The sequence below is a fragment of the Corvus moneduloides genome, chromosome 28 (assembly GCF_009650955.1).
Source record: "Corvus moneduloides isolate bCorMon1 chromosome 28, bCorMon1.pri, whole genome shotgun sequence".
In the NCBI taxonomy this organism is placed as follows: Eukaryota; Metazoa; Chordata; class Aves; order Passeriformes; family Corvidae; genus Corvus; species Corvus moneduloides.
Window position 1 is genome coordinate 1835033 of NC_045503.1, and position 16380 is coordinate 1851412.

Here is a 16380-nt window from a genome sequence, read left to right on the forward strand (position 1 = left end):
CATCCCCAGCCAGGGTGAGAGTGGGTGAGAGACCATCCACAAACCCAAGCAGCAGCCAGGAGCTCTGCCAGGCCCAGGCTGGTGTTCACCGGGCCACCAAACATCCCCAATCCCGGTCACTTCCCGCTCCAGCCGCTCCGGTTCCAGTGCTCCTCACTCCCAAGGGCTGGGTTTGTGCTCCGGGTGCTGCCAGGCTGCGGAGCCCGGCACGGCTCCACTCTCCATCTATTTTACAGGCACTCTGCCTTCTCCTGTCATCCTCTCTCTTCCTGGTTGCTCTTTTCTCCTTCCCAAAAACCTCAGCTCAGGGTAAGGCTGGGCAGGAACAGAAACAAACGTTCTGCCTCTGCGAACGCCGTGGGAATTGGAGCACCTTTTGTCAGGTTTTAGCTCAATCCGCTTTGCAAGTGGATTAAGGAACTGGCACAAAAGTACTCTGGATGGAGAGTGGGAAGAGGCAAAGGCTGCTCTTCCAGCTCGGCAATAGGAGCCAGGAACGCTGCGCTTGCTGCCTGCTCCATTTCCCCGAGAAACACAACCCGGTAACATCCGCGGCTAAAGCAACCCTTGGAATTTTCGACAGGAGAATCCGCCTAGCCCTAAAATCCGGGATGCTCGGGGAAGAGGCAGGAAGGGCCCTGGGGTGGCGAGGAGTGAGCGGGCAGCGCCCGGGGGGAAACACGAGTGAGAGGAGATGGGAAAAGCTTTCCCGACGCCTGGCGATGCTCGGACTCGCTCGGCTGTGCCGGGGAAAGGGGCTGCGAGCGGCGGCCCCAGCCCTAAAGGGGGGGACTGCGGGTACCGGACCCCCGGGAGCGCCGGGGGATGGAGCCGAGCAGGGGCGGGCTGGACCCGGCGACACCACCGCCACCCCCTGTGCGACCCTGCCCGGGGGCACCGGCGCCGCCCGCCGTGCCGAGCCCCCTCCCCGGGCACAGCCGGGGGCTGCGGAGGGGCCTGGCGGCCGCGGGCGGTGGGCGCAGCCGGGCAGCCCCCCCGAACCGCTGGCGGCAGGCGGAGGAGGGAGGGATGGAGGGAGGGATGGAGGGAGGCTGCGTGTCCCCAGGGCGGCGGGGGCTCGGCGGCCGCCCCCCGGCGCCACGTGTGCGGCCCGGCACGACCCTCCCCGGCCCCGGGACCCCGCACTCACCGCTCGGCTGCCGCTGCGGGGCTGCCCATGTTGCGGCGGCGGCGCGGGCAGAGCCGCAGCCCGGGGGGCGGCGCGGCGGCGGCTCCGGACGGACCCCGGCCCGGCCCCGGCCCGTCCCCGGGGGCGGCGCGGCGGCGGCAGCGCCTCTCCAGCCGCGTCGGGCCGTGCGCGGAGCCGCCCCCCGCGCCCCCCGCCCGGCCGGGGGAGGGACGGGGCCGGGGGCGATGCGCGGCCCCGGGCGGAGATCGGGCACGGCCCCGGAGGAACGCGGGGAAGGGCACGGGGGGTCTCCTCCCCGCGCAGCCGTGGGCAAAGGGGAGGGGACGCTCCCCCCGGGCAGCCTGGGGTGCCCAAGTCTCGGAGTGCCCTGTGTGGGGTCCCCGACCCCATGTCAGCACCATGGGGTACCCCCGACCACCCTGCTTGGGCTCCCCCAACCCCACTCCGCACACCCGGGTACTCCCCCACCGCCCTGCCTGGGCTCCCCCCATGCCAGCACCCACAGGTCCCCACCTGCCACCTCGCCTGGGGTCCCTCAGCCCCATACCAGCACCCCCAGACACTCTCCCACCCCTGCCCCATGACAGCCTGTTTGCATCCCCCTGCCCCGTGTCCCCCTGCCTGCCCCAGGACAGGGTCTGGGGGCCACCTCACCCTGAGCTGCCCTCTCCGCACTGGAGGTGGTTGTGGATTTGTGGATGAACACAACCATTTCCCCTCCATCCCATGGGAAATTGGGGCAATCCGGGCACAAACAGCACCGTGACCTCAGGAATGAGCACAGCCCCCAGCCAGGGCTCCTGCGTTTGTGCCCTGTGCTGGGCTCCACTGTCCCTTGCAGCAGTGCCAGCGAGATGCCCGGCTCATGGGACAATGACCCGGAGCCCCCCAGCAGCACCCCCATCCCACACGGGCACAGCACTCACCATTGCCCATTCCTCCTTGGAGCTCTCCTCTTGCTCCCCTTCGCTCCTGCCGAAGCCTCCCAGAGCTGTGGTGATTTGGTTAATTGGGCTCTGAGGATGGCAGAGGCCAATTCCCTCCTCGGCTCTGACTTCCAGCGTGGAATTGTTGCTCCTCTCCACTCATCACTGGTCAGTCCAGGCTGGCCTTAGCCTTGCTGGTCCCTGGCCTCAGGGGCCATGGACAGCTGATGCACAGCGCCTTGTGCCCTTGATGTGCTGCGTGCCAGCTGACCAAGCACCACCTGAGCCATTCGGTGACATTTGCTGTGTCTGACAGCGCTTTTCAAGCAGGGTTTGGCAGCATCTTCTTCACTTTCCAGCTGAGGAACCTGAGGGCAGAACTCAGGGGGAAGGAATGGGGCTCAGCACTGGACCCCAGGCGGGTCCAATGCCGTGGTTTTGCCTGGACTGGCTCCGTTTGTGCAGGATTTTGTCAGGAGAAATGCCAACAGCTCTCCCAGCCTTGTCGGTTCCACTCCCAACTCCCATCCCTTGCTGCAGCCCAGCGCTTCTGCTGATGGAGGTTCCTGGTGCCTCCTGCTGCTCGCTTGCTCCGGGATGTGGATTTATAATTTCATTGCAGGCACACGCAGCTTGGGCTTTCCCATTTGAGCTTCATCCCCAGCCTCAGCCCTGGATCTGCGGTTAAAACCAGGAGATTTATGTGGCTGGGAAGGAATTTCATTGTTGTTTTAAACAATATCAACTTATCTGCTTAGGAAAAGATGAAAAATCCAGGCACGGAAATCGTGGCTGGTTTAGTTGGGGATGGATTTTTAAGAGGCCAGCGTGGGGGGGAGGGTGTGCCGGAGCAATCCACGTCTCATTTCCATTCCCCGGGATGGAAAGGTGATTCTGGCTAATTTGAACACACTCATTAAGCTGCTGTATCAAAAGCACAGAGTCAATTAAGCAGCATCCCCCCTGCCCTGGCTCCGCAGGCTGCGCTGCTCTAATCAGGGATGGGGGGAATTGCTGCTGCCTCCACACAGCTCCCGATCCCTGTGCTGGGAGCCAAGGGCTGAGCTGACTTTGCCTGCTGGAAGATGCTCTCCTGCCTGCTGGCCAGGGTTAGAGGTGGTTTTGGGGGAGCAGGCTGCTGATAGTGCACTGGGGGAGCTGGGGGAGCCCCAGGTTGGAGGGGGCTGCTTTGTCCTTGTCCCCTCCCCAAGCACCTCACCAGAAAATCAAGTTATTTCTGTCTTACTGTGCCCTCTTTGTGCCATTATTTTATTTTGGGGGAAACCAAGGCACGGGCTGGGATAAGGGAACAGGCAGCTTGTGATCCAAGCCTGTGCCATGGGTTCTGGCTCAGCCGCGCTCCCCCTCTGGGCTCTCTCCTGTTGTCACCTCCTCCCGTTAAATCCAGTGCCCTTCTGGCATCACTTTGGGCTCTAAGGAAGGAACAGGACAAAGCTGTGGAAGAAAAGCACCAGGCTGAGGTGACCAGTTCTGCTTCCCCAAGCTGGAGTCCAGCACTGGACATCGGAGAATCCCACAGGGCCCTTGGTCTCGTGCTCCAATTAATTCAAATTGGCTTCGATATGAGATAAATCCAAAGGGATCCTAGGCCAGGAGCCAGGGACAGGTTGGGCCAGCAGGTCCCTGAAGGGGCTGTGGCATTTGGGGTGCTGAGATGGGACCTGGTCCCCTCCCTAGGGGGCTTTACCCCCACCTGTCACCTCTGTCCCAAGAGCCTGGCCCTAAACAAAAACAGCCCCCCCAAATGAGGATGGGGACCCATAAACCACCAAAAACCTCCAAAATCATGCTGAGCATCAGGACTGGGATGAAATGGGGCCAACCCGGGTGTCAGCTGTACCCTGGGAACACAAATGTCATGGAATCATAGAATCATCGAGGTGGGAAGAGATCTTCCGGACCACCCAGTCCAACTGTCCCCCAGCTTGGGGGGACACACAGGAGAGGCACGACCCTGAGGCTGTCGGGGCCGGTGCTCCAGGGCCGGTCCCTGCTTTTGGAGATGCTGTTCCAAGTGAGCCGGTGCTGGGAGTGTCTTGACAAGTTTTGCTGCTTTCTGGGGCATTTTCACACAGACTCAGCAAAATGGTTTAGGGGAAAAAAAAAAAAAAAAACAAGTGTGAGAGAAATAAAAAAATCACAGCTGCTCTGGCACACGCTCAAAATCCCAGAGAGTTTTTGACTGAAACGTGCCAAGGGGAAAAAAATAATTCCGATAAAGTGAGAAGTAACGTCCCTTTTGCCCCCAGTTTGCCCTCTGTGGTGGAGTGGGGGATCTTTCCCTGCTGATCCCAGGATCCAAAGCCTCTCCCTGCCTGCAGGGGCCCTGCCAGCCCCTCCTACCGCCGGCCACACTGGTCCCCTGCCAGCCCGAATGCAGCATTCCAGCGCTGCCAGCTCCGGTGACAGCCCGGCAGGTTTTGTCCCCTCTCAGGATGCAGCAGTGGGAGCCATGTGATGCCAGCGGGCTCCCGGTGCCCATTAATTTTGCCTAATGGGAGGAGCCTCGATGGACTCCTCGAAGGAGCTGGCTGGATGCTGGATCCACGTGGTCCTGCAGGATTTGGGTTTTGGGGAGCCACTTTGGCGCTGGGCTGATGCCATGAGGGCTTGGGGGTGCCAGGGAGTCAGTCCTGGCTTGGCAGCCCAGACCCCCCGCCCCAAATGCCCCTGAGCAGAGCCAGCCACACCACAGGGACTGGGGACAGCACCGTGCCCAGGACTCGCCCCCGGGGCTGACCTGGGGGGTTTATGGGGTTTATTCTGTGCTGGTCAGAGGCTTTGCAGTGCCCCAAACACCACTGGAGGGTGACACTGCACCGTGCCCTGGGGACACTGCCCTGTGTTGTCCCCTCCATCCAGCCTGGAGCCACCCTCTCCCAGGGCTGGGAGCAGGGAGATCCCATGGGCTTGCTCTGCCCTGCTCACCCATCACACCCAGAAATGCAGCTCCGCCTCAGGTGTGCACTCTGGCAGGATGCCAGCCTGGAAAAGGGGGGGGTTCGGCCCCACTGTGGGGTTTGGGGGGCACAGGGAAGGGTGGCTGCCATACCACGAGGGACGTCCGTGACCTGCTGCGCACAGAGCTGGGGTTGTTCCCCCTCCAAAGCCCCTTTCCTCCAGCTCTCTCTGCCCTGCCCCCGATGTCTCAGTGTCTGCTCTCCTGATCTGTTCATTTTGGGCACGAGCCCCTGAGAGGGGACGATCTCCCCTCGTGGTCCCTGCCAGAGCCCTGGGCGGGCAGCCCCACTCTGCACACACGGACTAATCCCAGTTACTTTTAATAAATACTTGGTAACAACAATGGAAGTTTCTTTGGCCAGGGAGCTGCTGTTCTCAGCTGTGCCCAGCAGAAGCACCATCAGGAGAAGGGTTTTCATCCAAGCAGGAAGGACAGGGACCTTTCCCCTCTCTCACTGCCTCGGTTTTGAGCGACAGCAGTGCTGGGATCCTCACCTGCCCTTGCTCCCACTGCAGCCCCTAAGTCAGCCCTCATGCATGGCTCCAGGTGTCCCTTCTGGCATTGAAGTCACCCCAAGGTGACAAATTCCACCGAAGGAGGATTTCCTCTCTTTTTTGAGGGCCAGTTTGCAGAAGCACCCAGCCCCAGCCGGCTTCAGCAGGAGCTCTGCAGGCTCAGCAGTGCTCCAACCCAGCCTAACATTTCCCTGCTCAGAGAAGGATAAAACAAATTATCTCTGGTTTCCCAGCACAGGCTGCATTTCTCCTGCTGCACGAATTAGGCCACCCCAGGTCCCGTTTGCAGGGCCCTCCCTTCTTTGCTGGGGACCAGGGGGGCCTGCACAGCACCCAGATCCCCCCTCTGGCCATGGTCATGGAGCTGGGCACTGCCTGGCATGGAGCTCGTGTCACCCTCCAGGGCTGCCCAGCCCCACAGAACCCACGGCTGAGGGTTTATTGCCCACATAAGAAAGATCCTGAGCCATTAGAGAGTGTTCAAAGGATGGCAAGGAAGATGAGGAAGGGCTTGAGGGGAAGCCATGTGAGGAGCGGCTGAGGGCACTTGGCTCGTTCAGCTGCAGCAGAGGAGACTGAGGGGAGGCTCCTGGGGGCTGCAGCTCCTCCCGAGGGGAGGCGGAGGGGCAGGGGCTGAGCTCTGCTCTGAGACAGGGACAGGAGCCCAGGGAACGGCTGGAGCTGGGTCAGGGCTGGGCATGGAGCTCAGGGAAAGGTTCTTCCCCCCGAGGCTGCTGGGCACTGCCCAGGCTCCCCAGGGAATGGGCCCGGCCCCGAGGCTGCCAGAGCTGCAGGAGCGTTTGGACAGCGCTCTCAGGGATGCCCAGGCTGGGGTTGTTGGGGTGTCTGTGCAGGGCCAGGGGCTGCACTGATGATCCCTGAGGGTTCCTTCCAGCTCGGGATATTCTGGGATTTCTTCCCCACAGCTGATGATTTATTCCCCTCGACCATTGCCCAGCTCATTTTCCCATCCTGGCAGCTGAGTGGGTTCTGTTTGCCCGGCTAATCCAGGAAGGTGCTGCAGGTACTGGGATACACTGACAGAGGAGCCGCTGCCAGTCCCAGTTCCTCCTCCCTGCTGTGATCCTTGGCTCCACACGAGGGGTTGCTGCTGCTGCTGCCCAGCCAGGCAGGATGGCAGAGCCACCTGTGTCCCCAAGGGCCCCCAGCCGGGCTGGGAGCAGCCTGGGGACAGTGCAGTGACAGTGTAGGGTTGGGGGTCCCTGGGATGGGGAAGCCTCATGTTGGGACCCCTGCTCGACCCAAAGGCAGTGGGGAGCAGGATATTTCAAGCTCCAAATGCAGCTGCCCCAGGCTGCCTGAGCTCAGGGGTTTGGGGAGCAGGTGTCTGGGCTGTGGGGTGCACACCTCAGATTTTACCCCCAACATTTTCCCTTCTTGTCCACTGATTATTACCTTATTTTTATCTGGGCGGGGGTGTGCTTGGCACAGTCGTGGGGCTGTCGTGGTGTGGATGGGTGGGACAATCACAGAATCATACAAAGAGATGAGTTGAAAGGGACCCTCAGGGGTCATCGGTGCAGCCCCTGGCCCTGCACAGACACCCCAACAACCCCACCCTGGGCATCCCTGGCAGCGCTGTCCAAACGCTCCTGCAGCTCTGGCAGCCTCGGGGCCGGGCCCATTCCCTGGGGAGCCTGGGCAGTGCCCAGCAGCCTCGGGGGGAAGAACCTTTCCCTGAGCTCCATGCCCAGCCCTGACCCAGCTCCAGCCGTTCCCTGGGCTCCTGTCCCTGTCCCAGAGCAGAGCTCAGCCCCTGCCCCTCCGCCTCCCCTCGGGAGGAGCTGCAGCCCCCAGGAGCCTCCCCTCAGTCTCCTGCAGCCGTACAGATGACAACCCCTGGCACGGTGGTTTTTGCCAGGTGATTCCTGTCTCACCAGTTCCCAGGTCGCCTCCCCATCCCCGAACAAGCTCAGGGATTCATGTGCTGCCGTTCCCGGTGGGATCCCAGCGCTCCCCCACCCTCGGGGAGCCGGGGGCGGCCGCTCCGCTGCCTCCCCGCGAGGAAATTGCTCCTGATGGAATCCAGCCCACATTCCGTGAGCTGCAGCGTGCGCTGCCACCCCCGTCTCCCTCGCCCTCCCTCCTGCCTTTATCTTCGAGTGCCATCGAATCCCTCCAGCAGCTCCCAGCTCCTTTTCAAATACCATTGGAGCTGCTCTGCAGGCGATTAGGATTCCAGGCACTGCGGTGCCACGGACGGCAAACACGGCATTTGCACCTTCCAGACGGAAATGTCGCCGTGTCCCCGTGTCCCTGTGTCACCGCGACCCGCAGACAGAGCAGGTTCTAATCCCCTTCATTCATCAGCTCGGCCGTGTTTGCTCCCAGCTCTGGGAGCTGCTGGTTCCTGCTCACGGATGGGGCCGTTGTGGACGAGCCGGGTCCCCTTGTCCCCAGGGAATCTGACCAGGATTGCACAGCAAGAAAATCCCCAAATCCCTGCCTGTCTGTGCCGTGGGATGGCCCTGGCCAGGTTCTCATGCAGGGATGGCTCAGGAATGGCTGGCTGGACTCAGGAGCAGGAGGGATCTCACTGTGGCCAGGGACAGCCCCTCAGCCTCTCCTGGTGCTGGCCGCGTGTCTGATCCACCGGGATCACTCCTCAGGGTGTTGTCTCAGGAAAAAAAGCTGCCTGGCATGAAGGGCTCAGGGCCACGTCCCCAGTCACCACCAGGACTGTCCCCTTGTTGGGAACTGTTGGGAAGGAAGGGGCTCACAGCACCAAAGTGGTGAAGGAGAGCACCCACATGCCAGCGTGGGCTCAGTGACCGCCCAGCAGGAGCTGCCCAGCCCCTTACCTGTGCCCAGGTGGAACTGGCAGCTGACAGTGGTGACAACACACTGTCCCTTGGCTTGCTGGAGGCTCTCAAGGTTCTCCCCCCTCTGCTGTGCCCTGTTTTGAGGGATTTGCCCTTCCCAGTCCCTTTCCTGCTTCAGGGTCGTGCTCAGGTGAGGTGTCAATCCCCAACATTCTCCTTCTTCCCTGTCCTCACATGCATCATGTCCACAGTATGAACTCAAACAGCAAAGGAAGAAATTCCCCCTGATCCCACCTTTTCCTGCTCTCCTCAGCCCAGCATTCGAGGTCCTTGGGTGTTTTTTTGGCTGCCTACTCTTGCTCCACGTCCTGGGAGTGGGATGGGAGCTGTTAGGTTGAGAGGCAAATTATGCTGGGATGCAGTGATGGCAGAGCTGATTCATCAGCCGGGGGGGTCTACAAGGTCTAATTTGGGAGGGAAGATCGCTGACGAATCCTTTAGTAACCAGGAAGACTTGGGAAACCAACTTTTCCTGGCTGAACTCCTTAATTTCCCTGCCCATCCAAGAGCTCGGATTCTACAGGATAGAGAGGCTGCCATGGTTAGGGAAGAGGTTTTAAACAGGGAATGTGTTCATAGGAAAAAGCTTAAAATTTGCTGGATCATCATTAATTGTTGGACTCGGTGATCTCACAGGTCTTTTCCAACCTTAATGGTTCCATGGTCTCTCTCCCTGTGTTGGTTTCCGGGGGCTTTGGCCAACACCAGGATGAAGATGATGGTTTCTCCCCTAGGGAATCCAGCTGTTCCCAGCTGTCGAGAGTCTCTTCTGAAGCTCCACAGTGCTGGATGTGTTTTGCCTGGCAGAACAACCCTCATTCCTTGTGCCCTCCACCGGGACCAGGAGCAGGTTCTGGAATGTTCCTGCTGCCATGATGCTGAACAGAGCTGAACGTGGCTCTGGGGCATGAAGGAATTTCCCCAGCTTGATCCTGTGGGAATTGGCTCAGGCTGTCAGCTGCCAGGCAGGGAATTCCAGCCCCTCTGGCAGCCTCGGGGGCTGGAGAAGACACACAGGGCTGGGCTCTGGGTACTCCTGGCTGTTCCCACATCACCAGGGGGGCTCTGGGGTGGGGGGAACTGTCATGGAATGGGGCTGGCAGGAGGGTTTTGGGGAGTGACAGTGCTGGAGGTGAGAACAGGCCTGGCACCCAGGCAGCATTATTAGCATCTCCCTTCCACAGGCAACAAAGCCGCCCACATCCTCCATGGAAGGAAAAACTGTTTGGAAACAAGACCTGTACCTGGCACATGGATCCAGAGACGCTCTCCTGGTGCATCTCCCTGCACCCCATGGCCTCGGCAGGATGGGCAGCAGTGCCCAAGAGTCCACAGCTCCGTTGTGACCATCCCCATCATCCTGTCCCCTCCCCTGCTCGTCATTCCGGCAGCAGCTCCCGGATCCTTGGATACGCGAGAGGGGTGGAGGTCGCTGCGCCCTGCCTCGCTCTGTGAATTATTAATCCAGCAGGAGACAGCTTGGACTGGGAAATCTTCCTCACCAGCCAGCCCCCAGCAGGCAGGAACATTGGGAATGGGTTTTCCAGGCTGTGCTGGGTGAACTGGCCAGGGACTGAGTGACCTGGGCCAAGCATGGTCCAGCCTGTCTGGTGTCCTGTCTCAGTGCCGTCCACATGTCATGTGGAATTCAGGGCTGCCCTTGCTCTGCTCCAGCTTCTCTGCTCTGGGGTAAATCCTGGATCAAACCTTGGGGTCCTCCTGGGAAAGGCCTGAGCACAGGCTGGGGGTGCTGCAGAGCCCAGCTCCCAGCACGGGGGTCCTGGTGTGGGGCAGGTACCAGGGGGAGTCAGCAGGGGACAGATGGACTCAGCTCCCTCAGGCCAGTGCTGTCCCCTCCCAGCAGCCTTGGAACAGCCCCTGCCAGCCCCCAGCCTCACCTGCACTATCCAAGCATCCCACCCCAGCACCCCACAGACAGGAGGGAGCAGGAAGGGCAGCGCGAGGCTCCAGGCTGGCGTGGCCTGTGCCACCTCACCTCTGCTGCCAGCTCCGGCCACCCCGGTGACCCCAATGTGTCTGGTGTCCTCCTGTCACTCCGTGTCTGTGTCCCTGCTCCCTGCAGGCTGCCCCCAGCCTCCTCAGTGGGAACAGCCAGGGCTGCAGGCAAAGGGAAGCTACTGCTGATGCTGTGTTTTCCCAAGCTGTCGGCTCTGGTGGTGTCTTCTAAGCAGATTAAACTTGGGTCCCAGCCCCATGATCAGCTCACGGAGCTGCTGGGAGGCAGAAAAGGGGTTTTGGGGGTTTTTCAGAGTCTGGGGAAACAGGTGGGAATTTTGTATGCTGAGGGTGGGCAGGCCCTGGCACAGGGTGCCCAGAGCAGCTGTAGCTGCCCCTGGATCCCTGGCAGTGCCCAAGGCCAGGCTGGACATTGGGGCTTGGAGCAGCCTGGGACAGTGGGAGGTGTCCCTGCCCATGGCAGGGGATGGAATGGGATGATATCTAGTGTCCTTTCCAACCCAAACCGTTCCATGATCTGATCCTTGTCTCTGAAAGGTGCAGGTGCAGAGATGCTGATGCTGGAGCTGGGGCCACCCTGGGTGTTGAAGGTGTCTGTGGGGAGCAGCACCTCTGCTCCGATCCCAGGAGCCTGGGGGACACATCCACATTGGCCACAGGCTGGTGCCATCGAGCTGAGCTGTCCCTGGGCCACCTCCAGGCCCTGCTCCACCTCAGCAAACAACAAACATCCCCTCGCTCAGCCCTGTCCCTTCCCATAAACCTCCCCAAGGCTCCATCCACTGAAGCCCCCAGACCTCCTGGAAGCCCCCAAATGCCTCTCACTGAGAGAAAGAGAGGTGGGTGCTGAGGTGCATCCAACACCCAAGGCAGCGTCTCAGAGCTCCCCACGTCTGACACAAACTGCTAAAGCTTCGTTAAACTTTGGGAGTAACACCACCATCACACCACTGCTGTCATTAATCCTCGCTAATTGTTTCCATAATTAAAAGCCCCATTGTGCCTTGTCTCTCCAACATGATTTATCAGATAGGGAGCACTCTTGCATGAATGATGCACAGCTGGTGGGAGGACATCTGCTCTGGGCTGCCTGCATGGAGGGGAAGTGCATGGGGGCTGCTCCCTCCCCCAGCCCTCCCTGCATCTCAGCCTCTGCAACCCCAGGATGAAATCCTCATCCTCAAGACATCCCATGGCTTCCTGGATCTCAGGGAAAGGTTCTTCCCCCCGAGGCTGCTGGGCACTGCCCAGGCTCCCCAGCGAATGGGCCCGGCCCCGAGGCTGCCAGAGCTGCAGGAGCGTTTGGACAGCGCTCTCAGGGATGCCCAGGCTGGGGTTGTTGGGGTGTCTGTGCAGGGCCAGGGGCTGCACTGATGATCCCTGAGGGTCCCTTCCACCTCAGGAGCTTCCACGGCTGAGCAACATCAGGAATGGGATTGTTTCAATCCTTTGTGCAAAGCTCCTGGCCTTTGGTCCCCAAGTGAGCTGCAGCCAAGGACAGAACTCACTCCCGAGTGAAAGCAGCAACAGAGGAGCCCCCTCCTCCCCCGGGAGCGTGGGAGGGCTGGGGTCGGTGTCAGCTCTGCCTCTGCTGGGAACTGCATCAAAAACCCAAAATGAGGTGGGAAGAGCTGCTCTTTGCTGGGGATGAACGAGGTGGGCCTTGGATCCCTTCCCTCTGTTGCAGACCCTGGAGCCCGTGAGGCACCTGGCTGGAAGTGCAGCAGAAGACTCAAACCAGGACAGTTCTGTGGCTGGTGTGGGCATGAAACCTCCTTAGCTGGAGGCTGCTCCTGATAAGGCATTTTTGGTGATAAAGCTGGGAGCTGGAAGTCACAGAATCTGAAAGGTTGGAAAACCCCTCTGAGATCATCGAGTCCAACCACTGCCAGGCCCACCTGTGTCACCAAATGCCACCTCTCTGGTCATTTGTCAGCAGTCCCTGAGGTCACAGCAGTGCCCACTGAACTCTGTAGGGATGGGGCAGGTGCTGGGAGCTCCTGGAAGCAGCAGTGGCATCGAGAGGGTGATGCTGAGCCAACCAGGGTCCCTTGGGAACAGAGCAGTGACCTGTGGCCTCTCCGCACTTCCTGGGGCTCCCCTTCCCGGGGCTGGGATGTGGGGACACAGCAGGAGCAGGAGTCACCTGCTGTGGGCAGAGAAGCACCCACGGCTCTCTTAGGGAGGTCCCTGGGGAGAAAGGGGTGTCACAGCAAGGAGGGGACAGGTGACAATCTACACTCCCACCCTTTTTGGTGCCCTGAACTGGCCACAGGTGCCTCTTCCCCTACAGGCAGAACCAGGGCCAAGAAACTCAGTGCAATCATGGAATGGTTTGGGTGGGAAGGGACCTTAAATCCCATCCCATTCCACCCCTGCCACGGGCAGGGACACCTTCCACTGTCCGAGGCTGCTCCAAGCCCCATCCAACCTGGCCTTGGACACTGCCAGGTGCCACATCCACGTGTGTTTTGAACACTGCCAGGGATGGTGATTCCTGGGCAGCCCCTTCCAATGCTTTACAGCCCTTTCAGTGAAGGAATTTTCCCAATATCCAACCTGAACCCGGCCCAGCCTGAGGCCGTTCCCTCTCCTCCTGTCCCTGTTCCCTGGGAGCAGACCTGGACAGAATCCCAGAATGGTTTGGGCTGGAAGGACCTTAAAGCCCATCCAGTGCCACCCCTGCCATGGGCAGGGACACCTCCCACTGTCCCAGGCTGCTCCAAGCCCCAGTGTCCAGCCTGGCCTTGGACACTGCCAGGGATCCAGGGGCAGCCCCAGCTGCTCTGGGCACCCTGTGCCAGGGCCTGCCCACCCTCCCAGGGAACAATTCCTTCCCAATATCCCATTTAAACTACCTCTCTTTCAGTTTAAAACCATTCCCCTGTCACTACACACTCCTATAAATAACCTTTCTCCAGACTGGCCCATCCTTGCCCCCTGGGGGCTCCTCTGCACCCCCCTCGAGGGCACAGGCACCAGGAGGTCACACACCGGCACTGACCTCATCCCTCCTTCCCTCTGTGGGGTGGGGATGGGAACCATCCATGGCTCCCAGGCTCCCCCGTCACCTCCCATTTTCCTAAGCTAATATCCTGCAGCATCTTTAAATGAAATCTGAACAAAACCAGCGAGTTTTGGGGCACGAACGGCTGAGGATAATCAGACCTGAAAATGGCTCTGCCTTGTGCGGTGAGTCACACCTCATTATGTGCATATTAATGCTGCTCTTCCCAGCTGTGCTTCCAAGAGCTCTCACTGGGCTCGAGCTGGAAAGGCAGTGGGAGAGAGGCACAGCTCAGCTCCACAGGACTGTTTGCAGTGGGGGTCTGGCCTGCTGGATCCCACTTTTCCCCTCATTTTTCCATCCCTTTTCCCACAGTGTGACACACAACGAATCTCCAGGCCTCAGCTGGACGCCAGCCCAGCCGTGGCATCTGCTGTAGCACCAGTTCCTCCCCGCCACCCAACTGTGACCAACAGCTCGGAGACGCCAACAAGGGCAGCAGCACAAACATGGGCTCAGAGCCTTTGGAAAACGTCAACATTCTCAGCACTCACCAGCCAAAAATATCTGGGCTGGGAATTGTGCAGCTCTGAGGGGGGTGGTTCCATGCCCAGAGATGCTGGTGATGGCCAGAGCGCTCTGTCCCTGCTGTCACCACCTGCTCCCAGTTACACACCTGGCTGGAGCCCTCCTCGGAGGTAAAAAGCTGCTTAGCTGGTCCAAGGCATCTTTAGGCTCCCAGATCTCGATAATCCACAGGGAGCAAGGCGAGCGCTGATGAAAATCCCTCCCTGGCATCTGCAAAACCCCAAAGAGCAGCTCGAGACACGGGGCCGGTCCCTCCCTGCACACCCCCGAGCGAAGCAGAGCCAGCACCCGCCCTGTCCCTGCCCCACCCCGTGCTGTGTCCCCAGGAAGGCACAAAGTCATTCCCCAGGCACCCAGGACTGGGCACCTCACCCCGAATCCATGTCACTTTGGGAGATGAGCAGATGTGGGGACAGATGTTTGTCCCCTGCCCCTGCAGCTGTCAAACCTGCTGGGTTTGGAGCAGCTGGAGCTGCCCAGCAGCACAGGAGAGCCCTGGGCACGGGCTGGGGCTGGCACTGAGCTCCCAGGGACACATCCCAGCGTCCCTCATCCCTGCCGCTGTGACAGCGGGAAGATAAAGCCGGGATTATCCCCGGGAGCTGTCAGCAGCTGCAGGCAGGGACCTCACACAGGGGACAGCACCGGGAAGGGCTGGATCACCACCGCAGGCTGAGCAGGACACACAGAGAGACCCCAAATTACCCCAATCCCGTGAGGATGGAGTTGCCCAGCCCTGAGGGCTCCCAAAGCTTTCGAGGAATGGCAGCAGCACCTGCCTGCCCCTCCTGCTGGTGGCTCTACTGGTTTTACTGGGACCACGCCAGGCACAGGGGCTCCCAGTCTCCTGCTTGGCTTTCCACGCTGTGGGAGCAGTCGGGCACAGAAGGTGGGGCTGGAGGAGGCAGGGGCTGGCTCAGGGGGTGCTCGGTGCCTGCCCCTCACTGCTGGAGTGGTGGATCGGAAGATGAATCCCTCCAGGAATAACTCCTGGAGGGGCAGGAGGCTGAACGGGAAAGAGAAGCCCAGCGAGAAGTGTCGTGGTTTCACGTTTTCCCAAAGACGTGGAACCCTTGTGACTAAAATCGTGACCCATAAAGATGATTTTGCTGCGAAGGAATGCTTTGAATTCCTTTTTTTTGCTAGGAAAGAAATTCCTGCTCTCACATTAAGCCTCACAGTTAATATTAAACCTCGCTCTTTCCAGCTGGGGCTGCAGCAGCCGAGCACGTCCCCCCGACCCCAGCAGTCACTGAAAGGACAAACCGGAGCAGTTTGTCCTCTGCTCCTCACAGGAAAGAGCCAAATGCTCCTTCCAGCCCCGGGGCAGGGTTGGAATGGGGCTCCTGCCCCTCTCAATTACCGGCCTTGCGCAGCCAACAGCGATTGCTGCTCCCCTCTGGCTGAGCACAGCCTGGCTAATCCAGCGCTCCAGCCTAATTAGGCTCTAACCAGGGCACAGAGCCAACAGCCCGAGGAGGAGACGATGCTGAGGAGCCCCAGCCCCGGGGGACCCCCCTGCCACCCCCCTGTGCCAGCCCTGGGACCCCCAGCCCTCCCTGCTGCCCACTCCAGGCCCAAGGTAACCCGCCCCCGGCTCCTAATTGGATTTGTTCATGCTAATTACGATCGTTTTCGCCTCAATTAAGCCATTTGTTTCCCACACAGCTCCCTCGGCACAGGTCTGAGCCCTGTGCAGGCTGCTTGGGCCACGAGTCCTCGGTGCTCCCCGACTGTCAGGGTCACCTCTGTTCAGCCCTCAGGCTCCCTCCAGGTCCCCGCTCATCTCCTCATCCCCCAAACACGGCACTAACCCCTCGATTTCCCTCCCTCTCCCCGTTCCCCCTCCTTCCCATCCTCCCACAGCAGCCACCTGGCTCTTTGGTGGCCCTTGCCAAGGCCCTGGTGTCACCCTCAAAGCCACCGAGACCAAGCAGGCCCTGGAGGTCAGGAAGGTGCAGAGCTCAGCTCTGGGACCCCCATCCTGTGTGGTTCCCACCATCCCACGCCCAAGAAATGTGGCCTGGAAAAGCAGCAGCTGAAGATTTCCAGGGGGTGCAGAGGTGGAGGGAGGGAATCTGCTCCTCGTCCAGAAACTGAGGGGAAGGGTAAGGGGGATCACACCAAATCTGGGCCTGGATGATACCCAGGGCTATGCCCAAGGTCAGCAGAGGCTCAGCTGGGCACATCCCACAGCCTTTCCCTAGAAAAGAAGATGCCAAGGAGGGCTCTGTGTGTCTCCATCCAACTGGAATTCAATTATCTGCTCCATCAGGCTGTTCCTGGCACCCTCCAACCCCAAACCAAGGGGGCTGCAGCCACCCTGTGTCCTTGTGCTCCGTCTCCTCATAGTTACCCACTCCAGGGGAAAACTGGCAAAAAACCCCACAG

General features: G+C 60.3%; 1 protein-coding gene and 1 long non-coding RNA gene across 3 annotated transcripts in view; one reads left to right on the forward strand and one right to left on the reverse strand.

The window, feature by feature from the left end:
* LINGO3 (leucine rich repeat and Ig domain containing 3) overlaps positions 1-2893 on the reverse strand; it is a 26102-nt gene extending 23209 nt beyond the window's left edge. The window contains exon 1 of one of the 2 annotated variants that reach the window (XM_032092948.1): positions 2077-2893. The gene's annotated coding sequence lies outside the window, so the exon portion shown is untranslated. Of the gene's footprint in view, positions 1-1150; positions 1229-2076 lie in introns of those variants that run through there. The other variant, XM_032092949.1, reaches the window with a different exon arrangement.
* On the forward strand, positions 177-11402 carry LOC116436062. The gene is made up of 2 exons (XR_004236916.1): positions 177-542; positions 9602-11402. It is a non-coding gene; the product is annotated as an uncharacterized LOC116436062 (long non-coding RNA).
* Positions 11403-16380: the final 4978 nt, after the last annotated feature.